Source organism: Adiantum capillus-veneris, chromosome 28, assembly GCF_014529385.1.
Source record: "Adiantum capillus-veneris isolate H3 chromosome 28, ASM1452938v2, whole genome shotgun sequence".
NCBI lineage: Eukaryota > Viridiplantae > Streptophyta > Polypodiopsida > Polypodiales > Pteridaceae > Adiantum > Adiantum capillus-veneris.
Genome location: NC_140958.1, coordinates 31,232,373 through 31,241,465, shown reverse-complemented (window position 1 = coordinate 31,241,465; position 9,093 = coordinate 31,232,373).

Here is a 9,093-nt window from a genome sequence, read left to right as displayed (position 1 = left end):
TAGAGTGATGGGCGTACATACGATGCTCGGGAAAAAACCTCCTAAAGAGGGAAAAAATGCCCTAGTGGTCCTAGTGTGTTCACACACATCACTACCACTTGTATATGGTAACAAGTCGCCCTTGGAGTGATGCGGTGAACAAGCGCTGGCACATGAATAAAGGGAAGTTCCATGCCCTCAGGACATGATCAGTCCACAAAGGGGAGTAAGCCCAAAGCTTTGCGGAAAGCTTCAAGCTTCTCACGAGACAATGCCTTTGTGAAAAGATCTGCAAGGTTGTCTTGTGTTGGCACATAAGCGAAGCTAATCTCTCCTGCTGAGAGCCTCTCCCTGACATAGTGGTAATGCACCTGAATGTGCTTTGTGCGAGCATGAAAAATTGGGTTCCTCTCAACTGCCAATGCGCTCTGGCTGTCAGTGTAGATAGTGTTGGCAGTGTCTTGTCCAACACCCAAATCAGCCATAAGGCGTCTGAGCCATACACACTCAACCATAGCTATGAAGACTGCCCTGTACTCATTCTCACAACTTGAAGTGGCCACAGTAGGTTGCTTCTTGCTCCAGCATGATATACATGAACTGACAAGCATGAAACAAAAACCACTTGTGGACACTCGCATGTCAAAACAACCAGCCCAATCTGAGTCCGAAGAAGCATGTAAGTCTGGCGGCAATGATCCCCCTTGGGATAAAACAAGCCAAGATGTAAAGTGCCACTAAGGTAGCAGAAAATCATCTCGACAGCCTGCCAATGCTTAAACCCTGGGCTATGCATAAATCTGCTGACCTGTGAGACTGCAAATTGAATATCTGGCCTTGTGTTGCATACATAAATGAGGTAGCCAACAACAGTTTGGTAAAGAGTGACATCAGCAGGATCGCCAACATCATGTGGACTCAACTTCAAACTTGTTTCCATGGGAGTGGCAATAGGTTTGCAATCCTCAAGTCCAAACTTACATAGCAATGTCTCTATGTAACTTTTTTGACACAAGGCAATCACACCATCACACTGCTTAAACTGTATACCCAAGTAATGATGCAACATCCCCAAATCTTTCATCTTGAAAGTAGCATTCAAATCAACCTTAAATTCAACAATATGTCTCTCATTTGGTCCAATGATCAGCAAATCATCGACATAAAGAACCACAATGAGAAGTACATCACCCTCACGCTTTACATACAGTGTGCTTTCTGTTGGACTGTTACAAAAGCCTTGTTTGATAAAATGAGTGTCATCTTTCTCATACCAAGCACGAGGAGATTGCTTCAACCCATACAAATACTTCTTACATCTGCACACTTTGTCCTCTTGTCCTTTTATGACAAAACCGCGAGGCTGCGTTACATAAACTTCCTTAAATATGTCACCAAACAAGAAAGTAGTAACAATGTGTGATTGATGTACATCCCAACCAAAATGAGCTGCCAATGCACATAGAAAATGCACAGTAGTCATACGAAAATTGGGAGCAAAAGTCTCTTCATAATATATGCCTTTTTGCTGTGCATAACCCTTTGCAACAAGTGGAGCCTTATGGCGATCAATCTCACCATCCGGCTTGCGTTACAACTTGTAAACCCACTTCGTACCAATGGCCTTTTTGCCAGGAGGCAAATCACATAAAGTCCATGTGTCATTTTCTATAAGTGCATCATATTCTGATTGCATGGCAGCCATCCAATTTTTTGAATTCTGTGCTTCATCAAAAGACAGAGGCTCCTCAACATCATGTAAGCTAGATGCAGCCAAAGCATAACAATCTGATGCATAAGATGCAGGCAAGAGCCTGAACGAGTACGACTAGACAAAGGTGCATCCAAGTTACTGTCACGCAAAGTGTGCACCAGCCATTTTGGCATACCTCTAGCCTGTTAATTTTCAACGCTTTCCTCATCAAGTACATCATGTACATCTGCATCAGTAATAGGCTGATCTGTAACATTTTCAGAAACCTCCATAGGCTTTACATTTTCCTCATTGGAAATTACATTCGTATTTCCACCACTGAAAAGAGGTACCAAAGTGTCATAAATGTCCTGTGAGCTTACATTACTGTCTCTAGTACATGACAACAAGGGCCGAAAAAAATCTTCCACAAACACTACATCCCATGAAACCAGAATACTCTTTGTTTGCGGATGATACAACCTGTAACCTTTGCTTTTAGCACTATAACCAACAAAAATACATTTGACAGCCTTATCATCCAATTTTCTACGCTGTGTTTGGGGCACCAAAACATATGCCAAACAACCAAAAACACGCATGTGCTCAATAGAAGGCTTTCTATCATGCCATGCTTCATATGAAGTAATAGATTGCAAAGCTTTTGTAGGACACCTGTTAAGTACATAAGTGGCACACATGATGGCCTCAAGCCTAAAAGAATGCGGCAAAGCTTGACTTTTGACCATACATCGTGCCATTTCCATCGATGACCTATTTTTCCTCTCAGCAACACCATTTTGCTGAGGTTTATAAGGCACTGTACATTGGTGTTTTATCCCACCACTAGCCAAAAATGCATTAAAGTCACGAGACATATACTCCCCCCCTTGATTGGAATGGAGGGTTCCCATAGTACATTTTGAGACATTTTCAGCCATAGCCAGAAATTGTTTGAAGCACATAAAAACTTCGGACTTTGCTTTAAGCGGAAATACCCATGCATGCCTGGAGTAATCATCAATGAAATTCACAAAGTAAAGGTAATTGGCCAAGAATGGAGTTTGCATGGGCCCACAAACATCACTATGCACAAGCTGCAACCTGCATGTGGCCCAAACTGAACCATCCTTTGGAAACTTAGAACGCTGTATCTTACCCAAAATATAGCCTTCACAAACATGTTTGACAGGTGCTTCAAGAGGCGGCAAAGAAGCAACCATATCAGATTTTTGCAAACGCAGCAAACTGGAAAAATTCAGATGACCAAAACGTGCATGCCAAAGTTTTGCATCTGAAATAGTCCTTGAATCTGCAACAGCATTTGCAAAATTTTGTCCAGAATTATCGTACAAAGTGAGCTTATATAGCCCACGGCACAAAAGGCCAGATGCAACAATTTCATCCCCAAAACTGAGACCATGAACTGTACATCTGTCATCCACAAATTTGACTACAAGTCCAAGTCTAGCAAGCGCGTATACAGACAAGAGATTCTTCTTGATCCCAGGTACATAAAGTGCATCAACAAGTGTGAAGAATTGCCATTTGCAGCAGTAAGCACAATCTTTCCAACTCCCTCAACCGGATAAGAGGCATTGTTGGCACAAGTGGCTGAATTCCCATGAGGGACAGACTCGAGAGAGATAAACAATTCACGATGTGAGGTAATGTGCTTTGTAGCACCACTGTCGAAATACCACACATGTGAATATGCAGCAACTGACAAGCATGCATCATGGACAGCAGGATTGTAAGTGAACTCTGCGCTAAAAGCCCATTCTGCATCAACATCAGCAACACAGTCTCCTTTCACAGAAGACTCAACAATGGCTGCATTTGTAGTGGAACCAACATTTGCAGTGGAACCACCCTCTTTCTTCTTAGCCTCTTTGGCCTTCAACTTAGGACACGACTTGATCAAGTGATCATTAGCTTTACAATAATGGCATTGCATCTTATTTTTTCCCTTATCACCAGAATTTCCAAACGAATTTCTACCAGCAGAAGCATTAGGAACAGAAGTTTTGCCACTCGCAGCGAACCATAAGAAGTGGCCGCATTGCTGTTATCACCTTTTCTTTGAGAAGCAAAAAAAGCCTATTCAACTGCACGCTGCCAGTCCTGTTTTTTTTGGAAAGTGACTCTTGCAACAACAATGTTCATAATGCATCAAACTTGACAACTTCAGGATTTCCTTGGGTCATCAGTCTCCAAGTACTAGCAAACGTTTGGTAGGAATCTGGTAAGGCATCAAGAACAGTCTGCACAAGCGAGCTGTCTGAAATGACTTCACCTGTAGAAATAAGTTGCTCATTGATATCCTTGACACACCAGTAAGGACAGTTTCCATATCATCTTCCTCATGCATAATCTTCGACTCCAACTCTTTATGCAGCAAAGCAATTTTAGCCTCATTGCAGCTTGCATAAAGACCTGCTAGAATATCCCAAGCTTGTTTTGCAGATTTTGCTGAACGAATGTGAGGAACAATGGTACGCTTCACAGACAATGCAATCAATGCATGAGACTGCGCATCTTTTACATCCCAACGAGCTTGTTCTACCGTAGGCAAAACAATTCTAATAGCAGCAATCCTTGCAGCAAGACCTGCAACATCCTCAACATCGCCTACATTCTTAGAACTAGGACGTACATCAATGCCCTGCACAATGTTCCAGACACCCTTTGACACAAGAACATGTTGCATCATATAAGCCCACATAGGGTAGTTGTCTCCATCTAACCTGTCCTCAACAGCAAATATCTGCAACACATCTGTGTTGTTGTCAGCCATGTTAAAAGCTGCACCTGATGTGAAAACTGCCTGAAAATAGGAGAAACGGAGTAGGAACAACACGTGCTATATAGCAGAAACCGTAGAAGACTATAAGGCACGTGTTATGCAAGAAAACGGCACTGACAAAATTTTTGCACAAAATGACGAAATAGCCTGTGTAGTACTGCTTGTAATGGAAACGGAGGCCGAAATGAGCCCGAATAAAAAATCTGAACAGACTACGCTCTATGAGCTCTCCCAAAATTTTTGTCGACCTGCAAACGCTTGCCAAACCTCACTGAAATCGGAGAAAGTGAGCAGGCGTGTCTTGGAGCAGCTGGCGACTAAGCCTGGGAGGATGCAACTTGCTCTAATACCAATTATTGGAATTAGGGTGCAGAGAAACGCACACAGCTCGGAGAAGACGAAGGAAGCTCAAGGCACAAAATAGAGATTGTGTTACTTAGTATGCAATGGAAAGATAGATAGCCCTAGAGTGATGGGCGTATATACAATGCTCGGGGGAAAAAACCTCCTAAAGAGGGAAAAAATGCCCCGGCGGTCCTAGTGCGTTCACACACATCACTACCACATGTTGATAGCCGTTTTTTGGCTCTCCATAATTGCCATAGTGAGTTAACCCACCCTACCAAAATCATTGAAACACTGTGGCTATCCCTACCATTTCACTGTATATAGGTGTGTGTGCGTTAGGGAACTTTTCCCATATCTTCTTAAAAACCCTCAGCTAGCTAGTCACTGGGCTAGTTGAGCCAAAAAAATAAAAAAATACAAAAAATATAAGTATATTATGGCCCATTTGTGTGTAAATATTTCATTGTATATAGAGCCTAAATAAAAGGATTTTTCATAATTATTTTGGTATTTATTTAAATATTTCTACCTATGGTGTGTTATTTATGCTATGTACATTGACTCACCATTACCATATTTTTTCTTACCATTTTGCATACTTTTTATTCCATATAAAAATAATTTCATGCAAGCTTCTCTTATTTTTGGTGTAACTCCATCCCAACAAAAATCCAAAAAAACTAGTTTTATTTATGTGTATATTTTTTCACTATTGTGATTTTTCCTTCCTACATCTATTCTCTTTTACTTTCATAAATTAGAACACAAAAAATATTCATCTTTTTATGGTAGAGTTATAATGAGAGATTTATTTTGACCCCTTTATATTTTTTCCACCTATATTATTTATATTTGACATGTACATATTTTTTTAGACCCCTCAATATTTGATTTTCTTAGTTGTACTATTCACTTATATCATGATCTCAACAATATCTTCAGTTATAGACCTACCAAATAAGGTCAAGGGTATGTGGAATGCATGCATGCACCATGGGGAGCTCACTCTTGGAGGTATTCAAAAGAATCATCCAAAGAAAGACCTCACAAGGACCTTGTGCAGTGGAAAAAACAGTCGGTTTTGCTGAATTTTTAAAAATCACATGCTCCCCGAATTTGAAAAGGTGATATAAACAAAAGTTGTAGCTCGTGAGCTGAACTTTCACCTCAAATTTTTTCATATTTTTTTGAGTTACGAGCTGTGAGCTAGGATTTTATTTGTGGACCCCAGTTTGCCCATGCTATGCAGCCACACTCCCTCTTCCACTTTATCATTTTCCTCTTTCACACACACCTCTCCACTCATCATCCCCACCTCTCTCACCACTCCTCTCTGCACCCTACTCACCTTCTTCTAAACCTTGAAGAATAAGAGAAACCATGGTGAACTCATGTTCCTACACACACTTCCATTCCAAAATTGACCACCTAGTCTCATTTTTCCTAATCCATATTACCCATATCTATCAAAAAACCATAAAATTCAGCTTCTTCTCTTGAAAGACACCATCATGGTGATTGATTACTCATATTCAATTACCTTGGCTCCCAAAGGAAGGTCAAGAGTGAAAAAAACGTACCGTCAAAGCTAGTGGACCGTCAACAAGCGTGAAAATTGACCCTACTCAAGACACTTGGAGCATCAACATTGTAATAAATCCATGTTTTCTTACCTATTAAGAGTTTTTTCTTCCTCATTTTTATCCTACTTGGATACTCCCATTGTAAATATCCAATTCCATTTGTAAATCAATAAAATAACTAACTCTACTAATTTACTAGCACTAATCTACTATGGAAAGTCCTATCACCTCTACTTCTCTCCTCTCTCTCTTCTTCATCTATCCACACCAACTTCTTGATAATTCCAAGCAAAAGAAATTAGATGAGTACTGAAAATCTAACCCATCCATGGTTAGAGGAGTAACCCTAGCCTTCAAAATTGCTATAAAAGGAGGGTGTAGCTAGCACAAAGGGGGAGCCATAAGCAAGAGCACTATGCTATAGCTTGAGGAGCCAAGCTCAACCTCTCTAGAAGGAGCTCTTGAGTGGAAGCTCATTGGCTTATGCATATGCATGTGTTGTATTATGGGTGATTAGCAAGGGAACTCTATGCCATTGTAAGAGAGAGTGATCATTGAATTGAGAGTAGGAAATCTATCATTTCTCCTACTAGTGTAAGCCCAACATTTGCTGAATCAAGGAGGATGGATTTGGACTAAGCTTGGATACTTTGTCTCTCTCCCAACGTAAAGTAATGGACACCAATGATGTGTAAGTGTCTTGGTGTTTTTTTAAGTTCTTGATAGCTTGTCTCTGGGTGTTGTCATCAATTCAGCCATAAATTCCACATACTGTAAGAGGGCAACAGGGTGGAGAGGACTCCCCTGGCATTAAGACAGTGATTGGGGTAGATTTTCTTGTGATGTGTTTTGGTGTAATTTACTCAAGCTATGTTGAACAAATACTAATCTCACTTTGATTGGTCATGACAGATTTGTAAGAAGGTATTAATGCAACAAGACCCCCTCCCCCTTCTTTCTCTTTCTTACATATAAAATTGTGTTTGCTTGATCATTGCCGATACATTTCAAAGCAGCCCGAGCACTCTCTCTCTCTCTCTCTCTCTCTTTCTCTCTCTCTCTCTCTCTCTCTCTCTCTCTCTCTCTCTCTCTACGCGTCCTAGTTCGCATCCAAAACTAGGTGGTGCCCCAAATTTGTGTAGGGTTAGGTTGCGGGTTTGTGTGTGTGAGTTTGTTGTTTTTTCCAAATCCAACCCAATTGAGCAGCACGGGAGCCTACAAGGGTGCTTAGAGGACACTCTTCATGTTGCCCGCCCCGGACCGCCTCAATGTATATGGTAACATGGACAAGTCCAAAGCCTCAAAGTTGACTGACCAACCCAACAGGAAGTGTAGTCACAAAAAGTGGTGATTTCAGAGTCGATAGAGCACAAAGTGATGTCGGCATGACCAAACTTGACCAAATTCAATTTACGACTTGTATTAGGTGTTTTGTTCCTTGCATGTTTTTATACATCTTTGCTTGTTCAAAAATTGATTTGAAGCAAAGTGAACCAAATTGTCAGTGTTTCAGTCTAAAAGAGCATTTCAGAGAAAATTCTGCCAAATCTACTAAATTTGCACCCTATTCACTGAACAGGAGCCATGCAAGCAGCGGAGAGGGCTAAAAAGAAGCTCAACCAAAAGGAGAAACTACAGGAACTGCCCGCTTTTCAACTAGACCCAGAGTCAGTCAAAGCAACAAAGGCATCCTACCTCTCTAGAGAACAACTGGAAGAGCACCACACTACAATTTTCACTGGCAGGTTCAAAAGTGAAGAGGGACATCAAGTGGAGTTGCAAATCCTACCTAAAGAAGTCTATGATGTAGCTACCAAACCAGAAACCAAAGAAGCTAACCGTAGGTTGGGGCTCAGCGATTTCCACGAACAAGAGCCTTGCAGAGTGGATTTTGAGAAGGCTTATGAGCTGTTATCCACCATCAAAGAAGACGGAACCGCACAGATATCCGACACCCAAGGAAACAAGGTTGAAGTAATGATGACAAAAGAGATAGTGGCAGAGGCACTCAGACTTCCCACATAAGGAATGACCATGCGAGCAAGAGACAGGAAAACCGCAGGTACATTTACCAAAGAGACAGCTGCGGCTACATTCGCTGACCTCATTCACAAACAAGTGGAAAAGCCAACCCGTTTGTACCACCAGTACTTCCATTTCTTGGAAAAAAGGCCGCCAAGGTACACTACACCAAATCACACCGTGCCCACCACATTCACTCAGGTTCTCAAGTCGACAACAAGACAACTAGTGGACCACCTGCAGTATGCCTTGACAACCTTGAAGGGCGCCAAGAAGGAAGGCAAAATCACGTACTTGGGTGCACCAGAGGTCTTGACTATAATAGCATATCATGCCATTGGCATGGCCAACAACCTACCGCCTGCTCCAAATCAAAATACATGGATATTGGCAGCACAACCCTCTCCAAGAGCTACAAGGTCAGGTAAAAGATCATATAAATCTGATGAAGAGTCAGTTGACAGCTTGCCCGAAAGGCACAACAGTGAAAGTTCTGACAACGAAGAAAAGAGAGCCCGGAGAAAAGAGATGAAAAGAAAAGCTGTGGCCGCACACCAAGAAGAGCCAGCTCAAAAGCAAGAGCGCTTTGAGAGAGAGAAACAGGCGTACCAGCGCAGTAAGCAAGCACAAGGGAAGGACCCAGAAAAATGGGTACTTGCAGG